A 13,307-nucleotide genomic window follows, 5' to 3' on the forward strand; every position below is an offset into this window, starting at 1 on the left:
CAAACAAGCGATCTATAGATGCTTTTGGAGATACAGTAGCACAATTTAAGAGAAACCTGACACTCTGATTAGTAAAATGTAATGACCTAATTTATAATAAAAAACGTATAGACAAGATATATTGTACCTATACTATAGTATTTTAGTGATTATATTGAAGTGACTGTATTTTAGCTTGTAATGATTTGTAGAATTTATTTATCTTTTTATGTTCTTTTAACATGTTAGCGTTATAGGACTTCAATTTACTTTTATATAATTAACAACTAAATTGTTTGTATGTTAATGTGCATGATGTGTTCACCTGTAATTGCAGGAACACAATTTTTGAAATTTATGTTACAATCTTATGAATTGTCTTGTGTATTCTGTGTTGGTGGACCTTGTATAAATAAATAAATATTATTTTCATAATATTTGTAAATCTATGTCGCTGCATTGTTAAGATGTTCAAAAATAACTTTTCAAATATTTAACTTGTAAATTTTTATGTATTTTTTATTTATTTCATAAATTTACTATCATATCACTAGCATGTCAATTAAACTTTTATTAAAAATAACACATGCTGAAATGGAAGAGTGTAGCCAACTGGTACAGGTATTATTTACCCAAAAGGAGACTCCGAAATTTCTCTCCGAGAAATTGAAAAAAAAAAAACACAGAAATTCATTGCTTTTTTGTTGCTAATTAGTTGCTAAAAAAATTATTTTTTTTTGCTCTAACCGATCGCAAAAAGTCATCAATCGGGAAACACCTACTATTTGGTTTTGGCACTCCGGCGGCCGCTGCCGCGGCACGCTACGCTCTGCTCGTGCGTTGTTTTAACTGTTCTGACATAACCTAACCTAACCAATTTTATTGAATTGCAGTTGATAGAGCTTTGGTCCACGATTATAGTGCTATCACTCTTATTACAACGTATTACACAGTTTTCATCAAAATTGTTAGTTAAGCTAGCGTGGCAAAATCAATTTTTTTTTCTTCTTATCATCTTTCAGCAACAAATTGACCCCTATTTGCTTGATTGATCAGTCTACATTCATTCATCTTAATGTAAGGTAAGCATTATTGCCGATTTTTTGCGATCGGTTAGAGCAAAAAAATTAATTTTTTAGCAACTAATTAGCAACAAAAAAGCAGCAAATTTCGGTGTTTTTTTTTTCAATTTCGCAAAATTTACGTCGCCATTTTTTTCGACCTTAGTTTCTGTAAACTTATATTTTTAAGTGAAACAAATTATTATATTTATTAGAATACCATTAGGCAATATGTACCAGTGAAGAATAAAGTAAAGTAAATAGATGATAGAATACAATACAATAATATAAACTTTGAAGTAAGTATTTATGCAATGGCAAAGTATTTATTTATTGTAGTTTGGTGCATTGAGTTCTGTTAACAAATGATCAATTACGCCCATACATTTACGATCTGAGTGTTTTATAAAATAATCATAAGTCTTAAGAATATTATTTATGAAAATTGATACGCCCTGCCCATAACAATGCAGTTCCACTCAGAATTCTTGAAACACTATAATTCTGAGCGGCACTTCAGTTGCGCTCGTCACCTTGAAACATAAGATGTTAGGCCTCATTTGCCCAGTAACTTCACTAGCTACGGCGCCCTTCGGACTGAAACACAATAATAATTACACATTACTGCTTCACGGCTGAAATAGGCGCCATCGTAGTACTCATAATCTAGCCGCCATCCTGTGCAAAGGAGCCTCCCACTGATAGAAATAAATTATGTGGAAAGTAATTCTATTGAAATAAAGCAGAAAATAATTCGTGTTTATTCCTGTATTACAATGTTTTAAATTATAATATAATTCAACAGGCAACCAGTTTGCTTACTGTACAGCTTGTTCTTGGACCTCGCTCTCCTCTAGCATCTTCCAACTCCTTTCTATATCGAGCCATACATAGCCACAGGGGCCAGCTATACTACGTACATCATCCTCCTTTTACCTCACCATATAAACTGTCTTCCTCTTCGCTTTTTTTCGGTTAGTGGTATCTACTCTGTAACTTTCTTTGTCCATTTGTCTCCTTGATCTGTAAGTATGTGTCCTATCAATTTCCATTTTTGTCTCTTGCTAAAATTAATGGCATTTCTGAACTTGGTTTTGCGTGAAGAAGAGACAAATATACATTTCTTTTGAAAGAAAGAAAGCAATTTCTAAACAATAAATGGAAATATTGCACTTTCTGACCGGAATTGCATTAGAATGAATATTTAACAATAACAAGTAAATACATTTTTTAGGTATCATCCAGTTGTATAATGTCTTTAATATAGAAATTTCATTTAAACCAGCTGCATATACAGAGTCACAGTCAATACCCAGACATATCATTAGACCATTGCATCACTATATATCTCTTATAATATTTACAATGGCATCGCTTGGAGGATTTAAAAGAATGGCTATAATAATACGTATCTTACAAAAAACCACAAAGGTAATTTTTTTCTCATAATTTTCATGTTAAAACAAAGTTATACTGTTACGAAGGTCACGTGAATATTTTGTGTAGAATTCCGAACGAACAACTGGCGTAAAGGAATCTCATTCTTGACATACCTTGTTTGTTGGTTATTACCACAGAACAGAAAAAACTAGTAGAAGTGGCATCATGTCATTTTACTGTAGAAACCGATGTCGCCAAACTCACACATTAATCTAATAAATATGTAATACACACACTTAATTCCGGCTTTATGTTAGGCCTAAATTCACAATAACGAAAAGACATAACTACAAATTTATTTATATCAAATTCGAATTTAATACAATTACGCTAATCTCATATTCTTAAAGTGATTGTTACAACCTTAGAACTTTTTCTTAAATTGAGAAAAATAACGTATAAGAACTTGAAGTAATAGGAACTCTTTAACCATAGATTTGACTTATGTCAAAATACCTAGTGTTGTACAAATATGAATAAACATATCGATAGTTTAGTGAAACCAAGAAATGATCTAATCAGGGTTGATAAAGTATATAATTACCGATAAAGTACGTCGTAAGCTAAAATAATAAAAGGCCAATATTTTTTCTTATAATAAATGTAATGTGTTAATGAGGAGTGAGGATTTCTCATTCAATTCAAAATTTTTTTTTAATACAGCAATCACTAAGCAGTAGTCTATTCCAAGTTTTGTTTTGAAATTTCAAATACGTTTTCTGTTAGCACCAGATCTATTTCACATACTTATGTAAATTGTAGATTACAAAGTAACAAAAAGCAGTAATATGAATTTATAATAAAATTGAACTTCCAACGCAACATAAATGTCAAATTTCATCATAATATGTTTTCTTTTAAGTTTAACATGACTAGCAATATTATCGTCTAGACTGCTTCTTGTAAGAAACTTAATTAATAAAACATCTAATATAATATCTAATAAACCTCGATCAAGGGGTTGAGGAAGCTGCTTTCGGTCTGTGAGCATTATGGAAATGCGCACGGACTGAAATACAACGTTTCTAAAACTCAAATTATGGTGTTTAAGGCAAGACAGCCTCCGGAGAGAGTGCCGAGTGTGTTTTTGTACGGCACGGTGGTTGGTGTAGTTAAGCAGTTCAGGTACCTAGAACATTTGTTGACGGAACGGTTGTATGACGATGGTGACATTGAGCGTGAGCGGAAGGCCCTTGCAGCCAGAGGCAACATGCTCGCTCGACGATTTGCAAAATGCAGCAAGGATGTAAAAACCACATTATTCAAGGCATACTGTTTAGGCATGTACACCTGCCAGCTGTGGGTAACGTTTTCTCAGAACGCTATGAGCAGAATAAGAGTCCAGTACAATGATGCGTTCCGGGCTCTTATGCGGCTCCCGCGGTGCTGCAGCGCGTCGGGCATGTTCGCAGACGCTGGGGTCCCCGAATTTTTCGCCATAATTCGGTCTCGCGTTGCCTCTTTCTGGCGGAGACTGCAACGTTCCGACAACAAAATACTCGTGGCTGTCTCTGACGACATCAGGAATCCAGTGTTTAAGCGCTGGATCTCTGTTCACATGGACAAGAACAAAAAATGACTGCACAAATTTGTGCAATATTTATATAGTTTTAGTTAGTCTAATTTTAATTTGGCACCCCTTTACAGTGTTCAAAATTTTTTGTTACTATGGGTTTTATTATGCCTGAAATAAATACCTTTTATTATTTATTATTTATATTAATGTCTAACTCAATTCGATATACTTTCAAAGTTTTTCGAACATATCGTCCTAACGATCTAATCTAAATTACAGCTTAGCTTTGTAGGTAATAAGTTTCTGGGCTCCCACCCCCTCCTCTTCTCCCCTATCTATCTCGACCTCGATCGTCCATCGATAGTAAAGACCTCTGTTATTTTATTTTTGCAGTAAAAGCAGATCAAATTGATAAAAACTGTTACGCTACTCGAACGGTTAGCTCAGTTAGCAGAGAGTCGTGGGTTCGAGTCCCGCATCGTTCATAAAATTTTGTTTTCAAATTTTATTTGTGTATTAATCCTAGAAGTGAGGGTATATCACTTTAAAAACATAACAAATTGATTATGAAGTCTCTTTCTTCTTACGTGTCTTAAATAGTACCTAAACAAAAATGGCGTTCAGGGAACCAGAGATAATTCATAAAAGGCATAAAGGCATTTATTTTCTCAAAATTGATTCCTTTAGAATTCTTTTTGATGTCATTTCTAATAACTACTAGATACTACTACCACTTCGGAAACAAATGGCGCTCTGAGAGAGAAGAAGCGGCGCAAGAAACTCACCCAGCTTCTTTTTTTTGCGCTCTTCTCAATAAAAATATACAATATTGTACAGTCATTTCTATCGCTACAAAATAATCATAATCTAGTCCCAGGCTGTCCGATCATTTAGATATTCAGCAGTGGAGTAATAGGATTTACGACAGAGCCATTTTTTATAAATCATTTAAATTTATTTATAGATAATGCCTGAACAGCGGCTGGGACTTTATTATAGAAGTGTATGCATTTACCCTTAAAGCTATTATGTATCTTATGAAGCCTACTAGAATTAGTTACAAGCAACCCCTTATTTCTAGTGTTATAATAATGAAAATCACTATTAACAGCAAAAAGGTGACGATTTTTGTGAACGTATATTAAATTTTCATAAATGTACTGACAATGAACAGTCATAATATTTATTTCTTTAAATTTTTTTTTCAGAGACTGTCTATAACCAAGCTGATATAAAGCACGAACAGCTTTCTTTTGCAGAGCAAACACTATATAAATGTCAGCAGTATGACGCCATAGTAAAATACCATACGTCATGATGCTGTGAAAATAACTGAAGGACACTAATCTAGCGTTCGCAACATTTGTGTACTCTCTAATCTTTCTAACTGCATTTGCCGCAGACTGTCTGCTAGATGGGCAATATGTGGACCCCACTGAAGCTTTTTATCTAACGTGATACCCAAGAAGACCGTAGTGTCCACAAGTTCCAACCCCTGGTCATTTATAAGTACGTTGGATTGTACCTCCGCTGTTTTTGGTGTAATTAACCGTAAACACTTTGTTTGTTTATTCTTTTCAAGTGCAAATTATTCGTCTCAAACCAACGCACTATCTTCAGGAGTGCATTGCTTACCTCGTCATCAATATCTGCACGTCGCTAGAGAATAGAACCCTGTGGAACACCTATTCCCACAGGTTTACCCGAAGACCGTTTGCCATTTACATCGACTATCTGAACTCTTTCGCTTAAATATAATTTTAACAGATTTAGGGCTCTATCTTTCACTCCATAATGCTTTAGTCTTAGGAGTAAAGCTTGATGGTGGACGCAGTCAAATGCTTTGGTCAAATCACAAAAAATGCCCAATGCATCCTGTGACTCTACCCAGGCGTCAAAGATGTGCTCAATGAGTGTAGTACCCGCATAACTTGTTGATAAGCCCCTAGTGAAACCAAATTGATTTTTTTTTCATTAATTTACAAAAATGCATTTGTAGCTGTTGAAGTAAAAGTTTTTTAAAAAATTTCCTCAAAACAGGCAGCACAGAAATAGGTCTGAAATTAGCAGGGTCAAAAGAATTGCCCGATTTAAACAAAGGTATAACTTTGCTGTATTTCATGAGGTCAGGGAACACACCCTCATCTATGCATTCATTAAATATTATTGCTAATTCAGGTGCTATAATGTCAAGTATATATTTTACAATATTAGTCGAGTGGCCCCATAGGTCTTTTGTATTTTTTAGGTTAATTATTTTAAAGATTTTTATTATATCGCTACCTGTAACATACTTAAATTTCAAATCAGTGGAAGATACTGGTACGTGTAATTTAAGCATATCATATGCTGCTTTTGGTGAAGAGTTAAGGTCTTTGGTCGTGACAATCGGGATTTCGGAGAAGTATTTATCAAATTCATTTGCAATTGCTATTTCCGAATTTATAACGCGATTATTAATATTTAAACAGATAGAGGTGTTACGGCAATTCGATCTACCAGTTTCAATGTTAATTACACTCCAAGTCGCTTTTACTTTATTATTACTGTTTTTTATTTTATCTGCAATGAAACGTGTTTTCGCTTCATGACAAACTACTTTAAAGAGCTTGGAGTATTTTTTTACATATATTTTAAATTCTTCACTATTATTGTAATGTTTCTCATAATAAAGGTCATATATTATACATATATCCTAGAGATGGGAACCATGAAACAAATGAACGATTGAATTTAGTTGTTTTCAATAGTGAACGAAAAGTATTGCGTAGAAATAATTCGACAAGTTTTTTTAATGATTTAATTATTCGGATCCCGATGATAGTTAGTCGACACTAATTCTGAAACATATATGATAAATCTTAGGGTCGGTGTATCTAATAAGCTTTCAAGCTACAATATTTCGTCTTCTTTTTTTACATATTCGATACAATTAATTTGACTTAGCTCTGATTAGCTCATTGTGATTATAATTGTGCCAATTTCTATTATATTGGGTTTAATTCACAATAATCATTGAAATCATGATTAGACCATAATGTGTCGAAAATTATAATGTTATATTTTCATATTTTAATTAAATAACAGTTGTTCACATTTTAGTTCTCATTGAAACAACTTATTGTTAAATAAAAGTTAAACAAACCTGCTTTCATAATCTGTAAATCAAAAACGCCTTTTTAGTGTTTGATTCCATTTTGTTAGAAATAATAATATTAATTGAACTTACCTCGTTGTTTGTAATATTTACAAAAATAACAACACTGTTTAATATCAGAATCCGCTTAAGGCTAAAGGGTAAGTATTAAAGTTGTCTGACCATATAATAACATTCTCTAAATAACAAAACAAGCACACAAAAAGCCACATCGTTAGAAATCCAACACAATTCAGCACCCGTACGTACGACATCAGACGTGGCAATAAAACGAATAATTCTTGCAGCGTTTACTGGGATTAAATACTCTTATGTGAAATGTCACTTGTCTGTTAAGTCTTTAATCAATTATGTGAATAGAATCTCTTTGGTTGTAAACTCATTTTTAGAAATTTAAACTGATAAAGCCAATCAGTGGTAGGGTGTATCAAAGAGGATGTAAATACTACGTCATAAGAAGCGGGACTGCCTAAGTAAAAATTGGAAATCAGTTTAGTATGAAACGTGCAGTCATTTGACATAAGTTTGAAATAGTAGTAATTACTGTAAGGCCACGAATAACTCCGCCTCCATATCCTTCCCTATATCAAAGGGTTGGTATGGTGCCGGTCCCAAGCCCGGATAAAGGAGGAGGGAATCCAAGCCAAGTTGTGAGACGTACCGTGACGAGGGCTGCGTGTCTGGGGGAGAGCTCAGACTTTAACGGTGTACCTCCGATACCTGGGCACCTCGGAGTGTTATTTTATGCCCTTCGGCCAGTAAGCGGGGCTCTGCTGGTTCGTGACCTTTATTTCCCTAGCTTCTCGTGGGAACAAAGTGGAGGAAAATAACATTTTAAGTTCTATTTTGTCGACCATAGGTGCAAACCTATCTATCTCGGAACCCGAGGGTGAGCGGCTAGACGCCCCCAAGGGAACCGAAAACTTACCTCAGGCCGAAAGACTAATCCCAGGCGAGCTGGCAACCGTTAAGGAAACCACAACGCCTACGGAAACAGACTCGAAACTGAGAAATATAAAGACGAAGCCAAAGAAGCTGTCCGGTGCAGCCCGGAAAAGATTCAGAAAGCTTCTCCAAACGGACATGCCTGTAGAGGAAGCCAAGGCGTTAGCCAAAATGCCTTGGAATGACCTACAGAAAGCAGGTCACAACCCTCCACCACCTGAAGCGAAAGCTGAAAAACGTGGCAGGTCAGAGGAGATTTCTCCGAAAACCCAGCCGAAGAAGTTACCCAGGCTAGATGACACTCAGTCAACCTCGGGAAGACCTAGCTTCAAGGAGGTAACCGGGTCCTCACGTGTGGGCATTCGACATACCCATACTATGAGCGAGGACGAAATGCGGAAAGTGCGCCGCGCACTTCTTGCTTTGATCACCGGGGCTGAACAAGGTACCGGGCCGACATTTTTGGGCTTTGCCCACAAGCCTGGCTGGATTCTAGTGACTTGCGAAAATGACTTCAGCCGAGAGTGGCTTGTGGACAAAGTCAAGGATCTGAAGCCGTGGCCGGAGGCAGAGCTCTCATGCATGTCGGAGGAACAACTGCCCAAACCCTCCATAGCCACGACTTTTCTACCGAATACTGAGGCTGACACAGTCGAAGAGGCACTGAAGCTGATCCGAGCGCAAAATGCGGGACTGAACACGGAACACTGGAAGGTGCTCCACGCGAGGGAGGACAAGGGAGGCCAAGTGGTCACTTTTTCCTTGGACGATCCCTCCGCGGAGACTCTGAAAGAGTCCGAGTGCAGAGCTGCCCTTGGTTTTAGAAAGATCAATTTTAAGATCAAGGGCGTCTCTGAGGGTTCCGCAGCAGCGAGTGGACAGCAACCCACCCAGACCAGCGGGCCTGTGCGACCGGGAACATCCGGGATCTCAAAGACCCCGCTACGGCCGGCTGCCCCCACAACTACGTTCCGGGGCAAAGGGCCGATGTCGAGGAACGTCTCAGGTCCCCTCAGGGGAGGGAAGGATCAGAGTCGGGCTAATTCTGGCCGCGGGCGGAAACACCCATACCAGAAGACAGACCGACCTAAGCCTTCCACCTCCGGTGGGATCCAATGACGCTCCGCAGAAATAGGGCGAGGATACTCCAGGCAAACCTCCACCACGCCAAAGCTGCTACAGCAGTAATGGAGAAATGCCTTGCGAGTGGTGAAATCCTCTTTGCCCTACTACAAGAGCCGTGGGTCAATACCGGCAAAATACTGGGACTGAACACCGCTGGTAAGTTAATCTACAATACCAGCGGATCAAAACCCAGAGCTTGCATAGTCTTCAACAAGAACACTAATTTCTTACCTGTTACAGAGGTCTGCACCGACGACCTTGTTGCGGCGTATTTCTGTTTCGAAGGTTGGGAAGGCACCAAAGTGATCGTTTGCTCGGCGTACCTTCCATATGAAGAAAGAGACCCGACAACAGAATTGGCGAGAGTGGTCGAGTATGCACGACGCAACAACGCCGAACTGATTGTCGGGGCCGACGTCAATGCGCACCACACAACTTGGGGAAGCAGCGACGTCAACCACAGAGGTGAGCAACTTCTTAATTTCTTAGACACTATCGGCCTACAGGTACTAAACAGAGGTAATAAGCCAACCTTCGTTACCTCAAACAGGCAGGAAGTTCTAGATATTACTTTCGCTACCGACAACATTGCCAGGCGAATATCAAACTGGCGAGTCAGTGATGAAACTTCGCTATCGGATCACCGTCACATAGCATACGACATCTTGACTTGCCTCGAAAAACAACTATATACGTTTAGGGATCCAAAGAAAACAAACTGGACTGTCTATAAAGAGAAACTCAGGAGTAATTTGGAGAATATCCCTAAGCGCATCAGAACCCTGGATGAGCTAGAGTTGGCAGTGAAAGTAACCACGGATGGCATCACTGACGCCTACGAGGCTAGCTGCCCTCTCTCCTTACAACACTCAAACAGGAAAGTGCCTTGGTGGAATTCAAACTTGAACAAACTAAGGCAGAAATCCAGAAGGCTGTTTAACAGGGCTAAAAAAACCCAAGAATGGGAACCTTACAAAGAAGCCCTAACAGATTACAACAGAGAAGTTAGGAAGGCCAAACGAGCATCTTGGAAGAGGTTCTGCGAGGATATAACTAAAATTCCCCAAGGATCCCGAGTACACAAACTGCTCGCCAAGGACAAACCTAGCCAAATCGGCCTGCTTAAGAGACCAGATGGATCTTTTACAGCCGACGACGTAGAAAACGTAAGAGTACTGATGGCCCACCACTTTCCGGGGGCTACCTATCAACCAACTGTAGCAACGCCTACACAACGGCCTCTTGACGAGGACTGGCGTAGAGCGGCAAAGATAATCAGACCCCGGGATATAAGGTGCGCCATCAAGACTCTGAAACCCTACAAGTCAAGCGGTCTAGACAACATTTTTCCAGCGCTTCTTCAAAAAGGCCTGGATATCCTAGTACCGCTACTAGTCAAGATATACCGGGTAAGCTTTGCCTGGGGCTATCTTCCAGAGCAATGGACTAGGGCTAAAGTACTATTTATACCTAAGGCAGGCAGAAAGGACTACTCCCTGCCAAGCTCCTTCAGACCCATTAGCCTAACCTCCTTCCTCCTGAAGGTTATTGAGAAAGTCTTGGACAGACACATAAGAGAGCATGCTCTAAGCCTAAAGCCCATTCATAGTTCTCAACACGCCTACTGTAGAGGCAGGTCTACAGAAACGGCCCTTCTACAACTTGTGGATAGAGTCGAGAAGGCGTTACAAGACAAACAGATTGCACTTTGTGCGTTCCTAGACATTGAGGGCGCCTTTGACAATACCCCGACAGACACGCTAGTGAAGGGACTAATTAACAAAAATGTAGACTCCACCACTGTCAAATGGGTAAGGTCAATGCTCTCAAATCGCAAAGCTCTAATCTCCCTCCATGGGACATCACTGGAGCTATACACTACGCGAGGTTGCCCACAAGGTGGCGTTCTTTCGCCACTTCTATGGACACTAGCAGTAGACGAACTACTTAGTAAGCTGGCAGAACTCAGAATTGATGCACTAGGGTACGCAGACGACCTAGTTATTATCGTCAGAGGTTTCTGCCAAAGCTTACTAAGCTCTATACTGCAAAAGGCGCTAAACACCATCTCACAGTGGTGTACAGCCAACAAACTGTCAGTCAACGCAGGAAAGACTGTTATTGTGCCATTCACGAGGAAACGGAGACTTAACAAACTGAAGTCTCCCACCTTGAACGGCTCTACTTTGGAATTCTCAGCTGAGGTTAAGTATCTGGGAGTCACATTCGACCAGAAACTCACATGGAATTCTCACATCGACAAAGCCGTGAAAAAGGCTAAAACAACCTTGGGTGTATGTCGACGTCTGGTAGGGAGACATTGGGGAATGCGCCCCAAGATCCTCCTATGGCTATTCAAAGCAATTGTGAGACCAACAATCACATACGCCTCCATTGTGTGGTGGAACAAAGCCAACCAGAAAACAACTGCAGACAGACTAAATAGCCTGCAGAGACTTGCCTGTATGTTGGTAACCGGAGCCATGACGTCTTCTCCTGGTGCGGCCATTGAAGCAATGCTAAACCTACCGCCTCTTCCACTGTTCATACAGCAAGAGGCGAAGGCAAGCATGCTGAGGGCAATCGCCCAGGGGGGTTCATGTAACTGGATGTCGCAAACGCTTAGGACCTTAGAGGACTCAGTTATGCGAGACCACATATTAGGCATGTTACCTGATCAGATGATTCCACAATTAATCTCTGTTAAACACTATATCGTGGAACTACCTTCCAGGGACGACTGGATGAACAACAAAGTCACGTGGAAGGACGGGAGCCTCATGTGGTTCACCGATGGGTCCAAAATGGAAAATGAAGTCGGCTGTGGGGTCTATGGAGAACGCCACAGGTTTAAATCGAGCACAAACCTGGGAAGCTTTACCTCCATATTTCAAGCAGAGGTGTACGCCATCCTGGAATGCGCGGAAACCAATATCCAAAAAGGCTACTTCAATCATAACATATACATTCACTCTGATAGTCAGGCAGCATTGTTGGCTTTAGACGCTGACTTGACGTCGTCTAAGTTAGTCAATAATTGCGTCGAATGCCTGAATTCATTAGGCATGAAAAACAGAGTGATTCTCAGATGGGTCCCAGGGCACGCCGGAATCATAGGCAATGAAATGGCCGATGAGCTCGCAAGAGCTGGGGCTAAAGCAGTCCGATATGGTCCGGAACCCATTTGTGGACTGCCAAAGAGCGCCATCCGACACACCCTGAGTAACCAATGTAAACAAGAAGCACTTAAACGCTGGAACAACTCTTCAGGTTTAAACCACTCTAAAGCACTGATAAGGGCATTCAACAGCAGCTATGCGAATGAAGCCCTATCATTTGAACAGGAAAAATCTATGCATACTCACTAGGATGCTAACCGGGCACTGTCGCCTAAACAAGCACCTCAGTGTGGTCGGCATCAGAAGCGACAAGGCTTGCAGGTTCTGCCTTGAGGATGATGAAACACCTATTCATCTACTCTGCGACTGCGGCCCACTAATGCATAAGCGTAACACAATCTTTGGCAACTACTTCGTACCACCAGATAGTGTTTGCAACACTCGCGTCAAGGAACTACTGCGGTTCGTAAAGGCGGTAGGGCTTGACGATGAGCTTTAGTATGAGTGGCGAACACAATAGTCCAATTCTGGACGCGGTGTTACTAGGAACCTTTTAGGACCAGGAAATAGCCACCCTCTTCAAATAATAATAATAATAATAAGGCCACGAAGTATAATCCAGCTGAGTTTAAAAGTGAACAGAACAGAACTTTTAAGCAACAAAAGTGGGTTTGGGCTTTCTCCGTTTTTCCGTTTTTTACAAGATTGTAGCCGTCATCTGCCAATCTATCAATGACTGCACGTTTCATACAATCAAGCGAATCGCTTTTTTCTTAGAGAATTTCGCTAGGCTGGGGTGTATCTCCGTCAGAATCAAAGCCACTTTTGTAATTATTTGAACGTATTGTAAGTTTTTGATAAGTAGTTTCCATTCTAGATAATTCATTCTAAATGTTCCATAGCTATAATTCAAAGACAAAGTAGCGTATCAAAACGTCAAAATATTATGAATATATGTTATCTGT

The sequence above is a fragment of the Leptidea sinapis genome, chromosome 12 (assembly GCF_905404315.1).
Source record: "Leptidea sinapis chromosome 12, ilLepSina1.1, whole genome shotgun sequence".
Classification (NCBI taxonomy): domain Eukaryota; kingdom Metazoa; phylum Arthropoda; class Insecta; order Lepidoptera; family Pieridae; genus Leptidea; species Leptidea sinapis.